General features: G+C 40.1%; 1 protein-coding gene and 1 non-coding gene across 2 annotated transcripts in view; one reads left to right on the forward strand and one right to left on the reverse strand.

Annotated features, from left to right (window-relative positions):
* Window positions 1-15,675, reverse strand: part of PEX1 (peroxisomal biogenesis factor 1) — an 81,737-nt gene that overhangs the window by 1,098 nt on the left and 64,964 nt on the right. The window lies entirely within an intron of this gene.
* On the forward strand, window positions 10,958-11,030 carry TRNAW-CCA (transfer RNA tryptophan (anticodon CCA)). The gene has a single exon. It is a non-coding gene; the product is annotated as a tRNA-Trp (tRNA).

Consider the following 15,675-nt stretch of genomic DNA (forward strand, 5'->3'; position numbering starts at 1 on the left):
TCTGAAAGACAATTTGGCAGTAGATTTCAATAGCATTAAAAAAAAATGTGAGTAAACTGATGCAACAATTCTACTTCTATCCCAGTGAAATAATTAAGGATATGTGCAAACAGAGGTAAGAGAATGTTTATCACATTGCTCATACTGAAAACCTGGATGCAACTTATATGTCCAAAAATTGGATGTTATGCCATAGCTGTACTATATAAAATGACAAAATAGTAAACTTATTTAAAATGTGAAACAATGTTAAAGATGTGTGGATGGACGAGTGACTGCTATACAGCATTATGTGCAGTGTCTTATTTTAGTAAGAGAAAACATAAGCACACAAATAAATAAGATTTGGGAGGTAATGAGGTTTAGGGAAACTGCTGGGGTTTTTTTCCCCCTTTGTTTTCTGATTTTTCTACAATAAGCACATATTTTGTTGAAGGGGAGCAGAATATGGCCCCCCTAGTGAACCACTTTGGCACATGGATTATTTTGAGCTGAAGGAAATCAAGACCCAGCAGACCCAGGAAAGCCTTTTACCTCTCCCTTAACTGCCTTAAAGAACTGAGACTGGGGCCTGCACCAGACAGCCTCTTACCAGACATAACTTTTTTTATCTGTGTGGCAGGGTGAAAGTCTGCTCGTCTCATCTCCTTGTGAACTGCCCTCTTCACCTCTGAAACTTCAGACCCCATCCCTTCCCTCAGTTCAGGACACTACAGAGGCCTCAGCTCATTGACCGCCAATAAGTCTTGTTTTTATGGGGTTCCTGTATCTACAAAACTAGTTTATCACCTGTTAACATCTTATGTCAGTAAATTATAGAGAAGCCAAAGAACCGAGAAGGGAAAGTTTTTGCTACCCCTGCAGTTTAGTGGAGGCCTCCCGTCGCTGCAGGTGGGAGATCCTGGGACCTCTGACAAGAGCCAGTCAAGGGTCAGAATCCTTACCACGTCAGTCTCCTGGGTCTCTGCCTGCAGGTTCAGTGGAAGTGAGAGTGGGGAGAGTCCTTTTCTAAATTCAGAAGCAGGAGAAAAAATTTTGTGTGAACTAGTGCCTTAGCTACAGTGACTCTGGAAAAGATATCTTCTGAGCACTCTTGTTTTCTGTTGATCCAATTCTCCCCAAACACGGCTATTGTTTGCTTCTGTCTGTAGCTTTTGTGTCACTTCTCATAAGGAGGAAAACCAAAGAGTGGAAATGCAGTGTGTGCTGAGTGCCTAGTCGCTTAGTTGTGTCCAGCTCTTTGCAACCCCATGGACTCTAGCCTGCCAGGCTCCTCTGTCCATGGGGATTCTCCAGGCAAGAATACTGGAATGGTTGCCATGCTCTCTTCCAGGGGATCTTCCCAACCCAGGGATCGAGCCAGGGTCTCCTGCATTACAGACGGATTCTTTACCAGCTGAGCCACCAGGGGAGGTTCTAATTTACGCCCATTGTTCAAGCCCACTGGCCTCAGAGACTGGTGACTTTATGGTTCTAATAGATGTGCATTTGTTGAGACACACTGCAGTGGGTTCCCTTTATTTAAACAGATGAGGTTTCCCCTTGTTCTATGTCTTGAGAGCTTGGCTTTGTGACTGGTATGGGTTTGTGACTCTCTGTGGCTTAACCAGCGAGAAGCCAGCCAGAAGATTAAGTATCAGCTTGAATCTGATGGGCATCGAGAAAACTCAGGATCTGAGACAGGAAGTGATAAGCAGCAATCTCTGTCCAGCTGTGCCAGCTCTTAGGGAGCTGGCTTTAAGGTGTCCCAGCCCACAGGCGCCTTTGTTGGCTCAAGCTTCACTGTCTTCTTGGTGCGGGGAAGTCCCGCTCCAGGAGCTCCTGTGAGTGCAGCGGAGGGCAGGCCAGCAACTGGCGGCATCACGCGCTCTGGTGGGAGACGGGAGACTCCATCTTCACTGCCCCATTCTCACTGCCTGTGACCACGAAGCACTTTGCTTTCTTTGGCTAGTTCTGTGAGTAAACTTTGTGGATCTTCTGAAAGCTACGTCTTTTGCACTCTTTTTGGACACTTCTTATGGTCATTCATGGTTAAGCCATAAAAAGGGTTGCAGGTTACAGTCACCATTAAGACCCTATCTGTCAGTGGCCAGGTGGATCCTTTAAACTGGAGAAAACTTCTGTTTTTGAAAAACACATGAAGAGTGCTAATGCTAAACAAGTGTCTTATGCTGCCTATGGAAAGACAACAGGAAAAAGACACGGAGGGGCACAACAGCCAGCCTTGGGGTTGCATACGTCTACAGGTCTCCTCTTTCTGACCTGTTTCACCTCGTATGATAACCTCAAGGTTCATCCATGTTGCTGCAAGTGCAATTATTTCACTTTTTTTGGCTAAGTAATATTCCGGGGTATGTGTATGTGTGTGTGTGTGTGTGTGTATATATATACACACACACATGGCAACTTCTTTATCCACTCGTCTGTCAATGGACATTGAGGTTGTTTCCATGTCTCAGCTCAGAGAAGCAAAAAGCAAAGGAGAAAAGGAAAGGTATATCCATTTGAATGCAGACTTCCAAAGAACAGCAAGGAGAGATAAGAAAGCCTTCCTCAGTGATCAGTGCAAAGAAATAGAGGAAAACAATAGAATGGGAAAGACTAGAGATCTCTTCAAGAAAATTACAGATACCAAGGGAACATTTCATGAAAAGATGGGACAATAAGGACAGAAGTGGTACAGACCTAACAGAAACAGAAGATATTAAGAAGAGATGGCAAGAATACACAGAAGAACTGTACAAAAAAGATCTTCAGACCCAGATAATCACGATGGTGTGATCACTCACCTACAGCCAGACATCCTGGAATGTGAAGTCAAGTGGGCCTTAGGAAGCATCACTATGAACAAAGCTAGGGGAGGTGATGAATTCCAGTTGAGCTACTTCAAATCCTAAAAGATAGTGCTGTGAAAATATTGCACTCAATATGCCAGCAAATTTGGACAACTCAGCAGTGGCCACAGGACTGGAAAAGGTCAACTTTCATTCCAATCCCAAAGAAAGGCAATGCCAAAGAATGCTCAAACTAATGCATAATTGCACTCATCTCACACACTAGCAAAGTAATGCTCAAAATTCTCCAAGCCAAGCTTTAACAGTATGTGAACTGTGAACTTCCAGATGTTCAAGCTGGATTCAGAAAAGGCAGAGGAAACAGAGATCAAATTGCCAACATCTTCTGGAACATCAAAAAAGCAAGAGAGTTCCAGAAAAACATCTATTTCTGCTTTATTGACTATGCCAAAGCCTTTGACTGTGTGGATCACAATAAACTGGAAAATTCTGAAAGAGACAGGAATACCAGAGCACTTGACCTGCCTCTTGAGAATTCTGTATGCAGGTCAGGAAACAACAGTTACAACTGGACATGAAACAACAGACTGGCTACAAATCAAGAAAGGAGTACATCAAGGCTGTATATTGTCACCCTGCTTATTTAACTTATATGCAGAGTACATCATGAGAAACGCTGGGCTGGAGGAAGCACAAGCTGCAATCAAGACTGCCAGGAGAAATATCAATAACTTCAGATATGCAGATAACACCAGCCTTATGGCAGAAAGTGAAGAACTAAAGAGCCTTTTGATGGAAGTGAAAGAGGAGAGTGAAAAAGTTGGCTTAAAGCTCAACATTCAGAAAACTAAGATCATGGCATTCGGGCCCATCACTTCATGTCACATAGATGGGGAAACAGTGGAGACAGTGTCAGACTTTATTTTTCTGGGCTCCAAAATCACTGCAGATGGTGATTGCAGCCATGAAATTAAAAGACGCTTACTCCTTGGAAGAAAAGTTATGACCAACCTAGACAGCATATTTAAAAACAGAAACATTGCTTTGCCAACAAAGTTCCATCTAGTCAAAGCTATGGTATTCCCAGTAGTCATGTATGGATGTGAGAGTTGGACTATAAATAAAGCTGAGCACCAAAGAATTGATGCTTTTGAACTGTGGTGTTGGAGGAGACTCCTCTGAGAGGCCCTTGGACTGCAAGGAGATCCAACCAGTCCATTCTGAAGATCAGCCCTGGGATTTCTTTGGAAGGACTGATGCTGAAGCTGAAACTCCAATACTTGGGCCACCTAATGTGAAGATGGAGAAGGCAATGGCACCCCACTCCAGTACTCTTGCCTGGAAAATCCCATGGACGGAGGAGCGTGGTGGGCTGCAGTCCATGGGGTTGCTAAGAGTCGGACACGACTGAGCGACTTCACTTTCACTTTTCACTTTCATGCATTGGAGAAGGAAATGGCAACCCACTCCAGTGTTCTTGCCTGGAGAATCTCAGGGATGGGTGAGCCTGGTGGGCTGCCATCTATGGGGTCGCAGAGAGTCGGACACGACTGAAGTGAGTTAGCAGTAGCAGTAATGTGAAGAACTGATTTATTTGAAAAGATCCTGATGCTTGGAAAGACTGAAGGCCGGGAGGAGAAGGGGACGGCAGAGGATGAGATGGTTGGATGGCATCACCGACTCAATGGACATGAGTTTGAGTAAACCCTGGGAGTTGGTGATGGACAGGGAAGCCCAGTGTGCTGCAGTCCATGGGGTCGCAAAGAGTCGGACACGACTGAGTGACTGAACTGATGTCTCAGCTATAATAAATATGCTGCTGTGTAAGCAGGGGTCTTGGGTGTCTTTTCAAATTAATAGTTTTGTCTGGCTATATGCCCAAGAAAGGGATTCTGGATATTTTGGCAACTGTATTTTTAGTTTTTTGAGGAACCTCCATACTGTTTTCCATAGTGGCTGTATCAATTTACATTCCCAGCAACAGTGTAAGAGCGCTCCCTTTTCACTACACCCTTTCCAGCATTCTTTATCCGTAGAATTTTTAATGACGGCCATGCTGACTGGTGTGAGGGGGTACCTCACTCTGGTTGTGATTTGCATTTCTCTAATAATTAGTGACACTGAGCATCTTTTTGTGTGCCGATTGGCCATATGTATGTTGTCTTAGGAGAAATGTCTACTGAGGTCTCCTGCCCATTTTTCGATCGGGTTGATTGTTTTTTTGTTGTTGACCTGTATGAGCTGTTTGTATATTTTGGATATTAACCCTGTCAGTCGCATCTCCTAGTTCATCACTGGGAGAAATATTTTCTCCTAGTCTGTAGGTTGTGTTTCATTTTGTTTATGGCTTCCTGGTAGCGTCTTTAGGATCTTCTGTGTATACAGTACCACGTCATCAGCAAACAGTTTGATTTCTTCTCTTCCAATCTGGATTCCTTTCACCAGTCACCTTTACTGTCATCCAGATGTGCTGCATCCCACTGATTTTCAGAAGCGGAATCATCCTGTGACCCTGAGATGAATCCAGACTGGTCGTGGTGTGTGCCTTTCTGCACATGTTATTGGATTCGCTTTGCTAACGTGTTGTTGAGAAGTTCTGTGTCTCTATTCATCAAAGGTATTCGCCTGTAATTTTCTTTTTTGGTTGTCTTTGTTTGGTTTTGGTGTCAAAGTGATGGTGCTTTCAAAGAATATCTTTGGGAGTATTCTTTCCTCTTCAATCTTTTGGAAGAGTCTGGGAAGGATCAATGTGATTTCTTCTTGGTATGTTTGGTACAATTCCCCAGTGAGCTATTTGGTTTTGGGCTCTTGTTTGAAGGGAGTTTTTAAAATTAGATTCTATTTCATTTCTAGTGATTGGTTTGCTCAGGTTATCTATTTCTTCTTGATTCAGTTTTGGTGGGCTGTTGTTCTAAAAATTGATCCATTTCTTCTAAGCTGTCAAATTTGTTGACATGATTGTTCACAGTAGAACAGAGTATGTTTATAGTAGAACAAAGTAAAGAAGAGGGCGGCAGAGGATGAGATGTTTATATAGCATCACCGACTCAATGGACATAAACTTGAGCAAACTCTGGGAGACACTGGAGGAGAGGGAAGTCTGGCTTGCTGCAACCCCAAAAATGGGGTTGCGAAGAGTCAGACACAGCTTAGTGACTAGACAGCAACTGTTTATACTATTCTTACCTTTCCTCTGCCTGTGGCATCAGTTGTGATTTCTTCTCTTTCATATTTTGTTTATTTGGGTCTTCCCTCTTTTCTTATTAGTAAGCCTGGCCAATTTTGTTTACCTTTCAAAGAACCAGCTCTTGGTTTTATTGATCTTTTCTTATGTTTCTTATATCTGTTTTACTTCTGAGTTTTATTATCATCTCCTTCATTGTGATATTTTGTTTGTTCTTTTTCTAGTTCTTTAAGTGATGGATTAAGTTGTTATATTTTCCTGTTTCTTAAAGAAGCCTGTATTGCTGTGAACGTCCCTCTAAAAACCGCTTTCACTGCATCCCATAGATTTTATATGGTTCTGTTTTCATTGTCATTTGCCTCAAAGTACTTCACTTCTTCGATTTTGCTGACCACTTGGTTTTTAGTAGCATATTGTTTAGTCTGCATGTAATTTTTTTTCTCATTTTTTTTGTGGTTGACTTTTAGTTTCATGCCATTATGATCAGAAAAGATGCTTGAAATAATTCTATACTCTTAAATTTGTTGAGGCTTGTTTTGTGTCCTAGGATGCGGTCAACCCTAGAGAATATTTCATGTCCACTTGAAAAGAATGTATTTTGGTTTTTTTGTTTGTTTGTTTTTGGATGTTATGTTCTGAAGACATCAATTAAGTCTAACTACTATTTTATCATTTAGGATCTCTGTTGCCTTATTCACTTTCTGTCTCAAAGGTCTGCCCATTGATGTGAGAGGGGTGTTAAGGTCTCTTACTGTGGTCCTTTCATTCTCTCTCTTTGAATCTGTTAGTATTTGTTTTATACATTTGGGTTCTCCTATATTAGGTGCATATATGTTGACAAGTGTCATATCCTTTCCATGTATTGAGGCTTTTATCATTAATGTCCTTCCTTATCTTTCTTTATAATCTTGTTTTAAAGTCCATTTTGTATGATATGAGAATTGCAATCCCTGTTTTGTCATTTCTGTTTGGATGGAGTATCTTTGTCCATTCCCTTTCATTTGAATAATTTTTTTTTTTTTAGATTCCACATAAAAGCAATATATGGTATTTGTCTTTTTTTGTCTGACTTATTTCATTCAGTATGACAATCTCTAGGTCCATTATTTCATTTCTGTAATGGCTGAGTAATATGCCTGTGTGTGTATGCACCAAATCTTCTATATCCACTCACCTGTCAGAGGATATTTAGGTTGTTTCCATGTCTTGGCACTGGTAAATAGAACTGCAGTGGACACTGGGTGCATGTACTCTTTCAGACTATTGTTCTCCAAATACATGCCCAGGGTGGAATTGCAGGATCATCGAGTATCTCTATTTTGAGTTTTTAAGGAACACCTATACTGTTCACAGTGCCTGTCTCAGTGTACATTCTGACCAACAGTGGAGGAGGGCTCCCTTCTCTCCACACCCTTTCCAGCACTTACTGTTTGTGGGTTTGTTGATGACAGCCATTTTGACTGCTGTAAAGTGATATCTCATTGTAGTTTTTTTTTAATAGAATTTATTTATTTATTGACTACACTGGGTCTTTGATGCTGCGAACAGGCTTTCTCTAGTTGCAGAAAGTGGGAGCTGCTCTCCAGTGGTGGTGCACAGGCTTCTCACTGCAGTGGCTTCTCTTGTTGCAGAGCACAGGCTCTCGCACGCTCGGGCCTCAGTAGTTGTGGCACACACGCTTCACTGCTCCGTGGCACGTGGGATCTTCCCAGACAGGGATCGAACCTATGTCCCTTGCATTGCAAGGCAGATTCTTAACCACTGGACCACCAGGGAAGCCCTCACTGTAGTTTTGATTTGCATTTCTGTAATTAGTGATGTTGAACATCTTTCCATTATGCCTCTTTGCCATCTGTATGTCATCTTTGGAGAAATGTCTATTGAGGTCTTCTGCCCAGTTTTTGATTGGGTTGTTTATTTTGATATTAAACTCCATGAACTGTTAGTAAATTTTGGAGATTAATCCCTCGTCAACTCTCATTTGTAAATATTTTCTCCCATTCTGTGGGTTGCTTTTCTTTTTGCTTAAGGTTTCCTTTGCTGTGCAAAAGATTTTGAGTTTAATTGGGTCCCATTTGCTTATTTTTGTTCTTATTTCTATTACTCTGACAGATGGATTGAAAAAGGCATTGCTGTGAATTATGTCAGAGTTCTGCCTATGTTTTCCTCTGAGTTTTATAGTGTCTGACCTTTCATTTAGACCTTTAATCCATTTCAAGTTTATTCTTCTGTATGGTGTTAAAAAATGTTCTCTTTTTTTTTTTTACATGGAGCTGTCCAGTTTTCCCAGCACCATTTATTGAACAGACTGTCTGTCCTCCATTGTTTATGTTTCTGGGCTTCTATCCTGTTCCATTGATGATATGTCTGCTTTTGTGCCAGAACCATACTGTCTTGATGGCTATAGCTTTATAATATAGTCTTGACATCAGGAAGTCTGATTCTCTCAGCTGTTTTTCTTAAGATTGCTCTTACTCAGGGTCTTTTGGGTTTCCATATGAACTTTAAGACTCTTTGTTCTAGTTCTGTAAAAGATGCCATTGGTAATTTCATACAGATCACAATGAATGTGTAGCGTGGCTTGTGTAGTACAGTCATTTTCACAGTATTGATGCTCCCAGTCCAAGACTATAGTATACTTTCCCATCTGTTTGTGTTATCTTCAATTTTTTTCACCAGTGTCTCACAGTTTTCACAGTAAAGGTTTTTTGTCTCCTTAGGTAGGTTTATTCCTAGGTATTTTATTCTTTTTGCTGTGATGGTAAATGGGACTGCTTCTTTAATTTCTCTCTTTGTTTCATTGTAAGTATCTAGGAATGCAACAGATTTATGTGGATTAATTTTGTAACCAGCAACTCTAATGAATTCATTGATGGGCTCAGTAGTGTTTCTGGTAGTGTCTTTAGGATTTTCTATGTATAGTATCACTTCAACAGCAAACAGTGACATTTTAATGTCTTTTCCAACTTGGAGTCCTTTTGTTTCTTTTTATTCTCTGATTGCCATGATTAGGCCTTCCAAAACTATGTTAAATAAAACTGGTGAGATTGGGCATCCTAGTCTTATTCCCGTTTAGAGGGACTGCTTTCAGCTTTTCACTGTTAAGTATGTGGAAAATTCTTCAAGAGATGGGAATATCAGACCACCCGACTTACCTCCTGAGAAATCTGTATGCAGGTCAAGAAGCAACAGTTAGAACTGAACATGGAACAACATACTGGTTCCAAATCGGGAAAGGAGTACATCAAGGCTGTGTATTGTCACCCTGATTATTTAACTTATATGCAAGATACATTATGAGAAATGCTGGGCTGGATGAAGCACAAGCTGGAATCAAGATTGCTGGGAGAAATATCAGTAACCTCAAATATGCAGATGACACCACCCTTATGGCAGAATGTGAAGAAGAACTAAAGAACCTCTTGATGAAAGTGAATGAGGAGAGTGAAAAAGTTGGCTTAAAACTCAACATTCAGAAAACTAAGATCATGGCATCTGGTCCATCACTTCATGGCAAATAGATAGGAAACAATGACAGACTATTTTGGGGGGCTCCAAAATCACTGCATATGGTGACTGCAGTCATGAAATTAAAAAATGATTACTCCTTGGTAGAAAAGTTATGGCCAACCTAGACAACATATTAAAAAGCAGAGACATTACTTTGCCAACAAAGGTCTGTCTAGTCAAAAACAAAGGTTTTTCTAGCCATGTGTGGATGTGAGAGTTGGACTATAAAGAAAGCTGAGCACCAAAGAATTGATGCTTTTGAATTGTGGTGTTGGAGAAGACTCTTGAGGGTCCCTTAGACTGCAAGGAGATCCAACCAGTCCATCCTAAAGGAAATCAGTCCTAACTATTCACTGGAAGGGCCGATGCTGAAGCTCCAATACTTTGCCACCTGATGCGAAGAACTGACTCATTGGAAAAGACCCTGATGCTGGGAAAGATTGAAGGTGGGAGGAGAAGAGGACGACAGAGGATGAGATGGTTGGATGGCATCACTGACTCAACGGACATGAATTTGAGTAAACTCTGGGAGTTGGTCATGGACAGGGAGGCCTGGCGTGCTGTAGTCCATGGGGTCACAAAGAGTTGGACGTGACTGAACTGAAGATGTTAGCTGTAGCTTTACCATATATGGCCTTTGTTATATTGATAGTGTGTTTCCTCTGAAAAAACTTTCTGGAGCCTTTTCATCATAAATGGATGCTGAATTTTGTCAACAGCCTTTTCTGCATGTATTAAATATATCATGCCACTCCCTTCTGGCTTGCAGAGTTTCTGCTGAAAGACCAGCTGATAAACTTATGGGAGTTCTCTTGGATGGCATTTGTTGCTTTTATATTTAATGTTTGTAATTTTTCTTTTGTTGTATTCAATCTTTGTTTGACTAATATGTGTTTCAGCATGTTCCTTACACATGTTCCTACTTAGGTTTATCCTATCTGGACTCGCTGTTCTTCCTAGATGTTGGTGACTATTTCCCTTCCCATGTTAGGGAATTTTTCAGCTATTATCTCTTCAAATATTTTCTCAGATCCTTTCTCTCTTTTTCTTCTGGGAACTCTGTAATGCAAATATTGGTGCCTTTAATATTGTCCTGGACGTCTCTTAGACTGTCTTTGTCTTTTGTTATGTTCCGTGGCAGTGATTTTCACTATTATCTTTCAGGTCACTTATCTGTTCTTCTGCTTCACTTATTCTATTGATTCCTTCTGGTGTATTTTTCATTTCAGATTGTTCATCTGTTTGCTCCTTAGTTCTTCTCAGTCTTCAGCAAACATCTATTGTATCTTTCTCAAGCCTTGCCTCCATTCTTTTTTTGAGATCTTTGATCATCTTCACTATTATTCTGAATTCTTCTTCTAGTAGGTTGGCTATCTTTATTTCACTTAGTTGTTCTTCTGGGTGTCATCCTGTTCCTTTATCTGGGACATATTCCTTTTCAATCTCATTTTGACTAACTTTCTGGGGCTTCCCTGTGGCTCAGGGGTTAAAGCGTCTGCCTCCAATGCAGGAGACCCGGGTTCGATCCCTGGGTTGGGAAGATCCCCTGGAGAAGGAAATGGCAACCCGCTCCAGTATTCTTGCCTGGAGAATCCCATGGAAGGAGAAGCCTGGTAGGCTACAGTCCACCGGGTCGCAAAGAGTTGGACATGACTGAGCGACTTCACTTTCACTTTCTGTGATTGCTTTTTCTGTTCCACAGGCCGCAGGACTGTAGTTCTTCTGACTGCCCTCTGGTGGTTGTGGCTGACTGAGACGTTTGTGCAGGCTTCCTGATGAGAAAGGCTGATTCTGGTCCACTGGTGGGTAGAGCTGGATTTTGTCCCTCTGGTGCACAGGGCCATGTTCAGGGAGTCTTTAATCCACTTGTCTGCTGATGGGTGGGGCTGTGTTCCTGCCCCGTTGGTGGTTTGGCTTGAGGCAACCCAGCACTGGAGCCTGCAGGGGCTAATGGCAGCCTCGGGAGGATTCATGCTAGTAAGTACATCCCAGAATCGTTGCTGCCAGTGTCTTTGTTCTTGCAGTGAGTCATGGTCGCCACTACCTCTCTCCCTGACCTCTGCAGGAGACCATCCAGTACTAGCAGGTAGGTCTGTCCCTGTCTCTTATCAGGTCACTGCTCTTTTCCCCTGGGTCTTTGTATACATGAGACTTTGTGTGTGCCCTCTAAGAGCAGACTTTGTGTTTCTCCCCATCTTGTAGAAATACTGTGATCAAACCCCACTGGCCTTCAAAGCCAGATTCTCTGGGGGCTGGACCCCCAGGCTGGGAAGGCTGATGTGGGGTTTAAAACTTTTACTCCTGTGGGATAACTTCCACGGTAGAATTGTTTCCAAGCTTGTGGGTCACCCACCCAGAAGGTATGGGATTTGCAGTAATGCCCCTCCTACCATCTTATTGTGGCTTTTGTTTTTGGATGTAGAATATCTTTTTTGGGAGGTTCCAGTAATTTTTTTTGTAAATGGTTGTTCACCAGTTAGTTGTGGTTTTGGTGTTTCTGCAGGAAGAGGGTGCGCTCACAGCCCTCTACTCTGCCATCTTGCGATGGCATCCTCCTGCATCCCCTTACTTTTAATCTGTGCATGCCCTTTGCCCTAACGTGGGTCTCTTAGAGGCAACATCTTTTGATTTCCTTCATAGTTAAAGATCTTCTTCATGTAGCTGGATGGTTGGGTCAGGCCCTTGATAGCATTCAGGCTGCAATCCAGTTTTTTGAGGAAATAAGAAACTGTCCATATTTTACAAATTGGTCTCTGCAAAATCAGAAATGTGGCTCTAGAAACAATTCAAAAGTTCACCTCTCTTTACCAACCCCCAGACCTCCCCTATTCACCTCAAAATGATTGCAGATAGTGTAAAAGATCAGGATGTTAGAACTATTTAAAGATAGGAAATTGTAAATAATTACTCTAGACTTCTGATAATAATGTACCTCCAGACTCCTAGAAAGAGGAAATAATCAACAAAAAGATAACCTACTGAATGGGAAGAAATATTTGCAAATGATGTGACCAGAAACACCCAGACTGTAAGGAGTACACACAACTCAATATCAAAGAAACCTGAGGAAAAATGGGCAGAGGATCAGAACAGACATTTTCCAAAGAAGACATACAGATAGAAGGCTAACATCTCTAATTAGAGAAATGCAAACCAAAAGCACAGTGAGATACCACCTCACAGCTGTCAGAATGGCTATCATCAAAAAGACTATAGGTCATAACGGCAAGGAAGAGGAGAAAAGGGGACCGTCTGACACTACTGGTGTCAACGGACGTTTATGTAACTAACCACTACTGAAAGCAAAATGGAGGCTCCCTACAATACGGATGTTCCTCTAAAATATAGAACTACCATGTAACCAGCAATTCTAATCTGGGTGTATTTATCCAGAATGTGATTAGTATTAATTACTATACTAGATATTACTATATAGAGATTACTATACTCTATAACTAGTAATATAGTATAGTAATGCTATATAGTATTACTATACTCTATATTGCTATATATAGAATATTAATAAATATAAATAAATAAAATAAATAAATATTAATAAATTAATAAAATAAATAAATTAATAAAAATAATAAATATATTAATAATTAATAGATATAAATAAATAATAAAATATATAAAATTAATAAATATTAATAAATAATAAAGAAAAATAAATAAATATAATAAATAAATAAATATAAATAAATATAGTAATATAGTAGAAAAACAAATAGTAATTTAAAAAGATACATGTATTTTAATGTTCAAAGAAGCATTATTTAGAATTGCCAAGGTATGGAAGCAACAGAAGTGTCCATCAATAAACAACTGGCTTAATAAGATGGAATATTACTTAGGAGTATTACTCAGCCATTAAAAAAGACTGAAACACTGCCATTTGATACAACATGGATGGACCTAGAGAGTACCATCAGAAAAGACAAATACCATATCACTTACTTTGGAATCTAAAAAAACAAATGAATGCATAAAACAAAACAGAAATGGACTTAGATACAGGGAACAAACTAGTGGTTACCAGACGAGAGAAGGAAGGAAAGGAGCAAGCCAGGTTTGGGGATTAAGAGGTACAAACTACTCTGGATAAAACAAGGAACAAGGACTGTATTGTTCATCACAGGGAAATGTAGCCATTATTTTGCAGTAACTTTAAATGGAGTGTAATCTATAAATACTGAATCACTTTGTAGTACACCAGAAGCTAATGCTGTAAATCAACTCTATTTAAACATAAGTAAGCAGAAAACTGACTTTCTTCCTCTGTCCCTGTACATATCCTAGGAGATAACTAAAACACTGTCCACAATCACCTGAGACTGGGGGAAAAAAAGGAGCAGCAACAGGAGAGGCTTTTTAAAAAATACAGACTTATAAAAATTCCTGGGCTTCCCCAGTGGCTCAGATGGTAAAGAATCTGCCTGCAGTGCAGGAGACCTGGGTCGGGAAGATCCCCTGGAGGAAGAAACGGCAACCCACTCCAGTGTTCTTGCCTGGAGAAGTCCACGGGCAGAGAAGCCAGGCAGGCTACAGTCCATGGGGTTGCAAGAGTTGCATGTGACTGAACAACTTTCACACACACGTAACAACTCCCATGGTTTAAAAAGGAATGAATTTGGGTCATATGGAGTGATGTGGATGAACCTGGAGTCTCATACAAAGTGAAGTCAGTCAGAACAAGTATTGTATGTTATTGCATATATGTGGAATCTAGAATCTAAATCTAAAAAGAATCGTAAGTGCATATATGATGAACCTATTTGCAGGGCAGGGATAGAGAAGCAGATGTAGAGAAAGGGACTTGTGGACACAGAGTGGGGGGAAGGGGAGGGTGGGATGAACTGACGTATATACACTACCAGTTTAAGACAGCTCATGGGAAGCTGCTGAGTAACATGGGGAGCTCAGCTGGGGGCTCTGTTGCAACCTAGAGGGGTGGGGCAGAAGGGGGGCTCAAGAGGGAGCGAAAGGATACATGTATACAAATACCCGATACACGTTCTGTATAAGAACTAACAACACAGTAAAATATTCCAATTAAAAAAAAAAACCTCCCAAGGCTAAAATTTGGGGATGGAAATTAAACAGGATCTGTTTGTGTTTGTTATATCAATGTATATATGGTATTTTGGATGAATATTGCCATAATTTGTAAAATGATCTACTTAATTGGCTTAGAGAAAAAAAGCACAAATTTAAGATTTCTCAATTCTCAGAAACATAATACAAACTAATCCAAATAAAGTGATCTGGGATACTGTCCACTAAATAAAAGTTAAAGTATATGTTATGAAACTTGCCATGACAGTTAACTGCTTTAATATCCCATAAAATTTTCATAAGTGAGCTTCTCAGTAATAATTTTTATGGTATGTCTCCTTTGTTTCCATAATCTCTTCAGTAACTTCAACCCTTAGTTTTGGTAAATGATGAAAATTCACTGGATATCTAGATCATTTTTAAATATGATAAAATACTGAAATATTAACTACTGAACATAGTATTATTTACTTTTGGCTTCTTACAATGTAGAAAATAAAAATATTTCAAAGTATAAAGAAATGTGTCCTATTCTACACTGAAGAATCGTACTGTTAAGGTGTATTCTTCCGGAAATTATGAAATGTATGCAGTAATCTACCAGTCTACAAAATGCTAGTGTAACAGTTCAAAATTACAAGTTAAGTTTTGTGTTAAGAATTCTAATTAATGTCTTTAACTAGAACTGAGAATTTACAAGGAAAACAGCTACGCAACTCTATTCTGACTGTTTCAGAATGGGAAAGAATAAAGGACAAACTGAACAAATACAGAAACTTGCAGAGACAGACTTTGTGTAGTCAAGGTGGAAAAATGGAATGAATTTACTATGGGGTTTAAAAAAAGAGTTTTAGTTTATATACTACTGATATTAAAATGTTCTCCTTCAGGACAAAAATTTTTTTGGCTATTGGTCTGCTACTGCTGAGACTATGAAAGGTTCTTTACCTTTTTAAGTAGTCTTCATAGAAAACACTTTTAGAAATCAAAATCCTATTTTATCCAAAGAATTCCCTATGCTTCATGTCTTAAGAAAGTCTTAAGTGTTTCATTTTTACAACTATGTAACTCTGCATTTGCCTGCAAAATCTGACACTATGGTTAAGCGAGTAAGTATTGTTTAACAGT

The sequence above is a fragment of the Bos javanicus genome, chromosome 4, assembly GCF_032452875.1.
Source record: "Bos javanicus breed banteng chromosome 4, ARS-OSU_banteng_1.0, whole genome shotgun sequence".
NCBI lineage: Eukaryota > Metazoa > Chordata > Mammalia > Artiodactyla > Bovidae > Bos > Bos javanicus.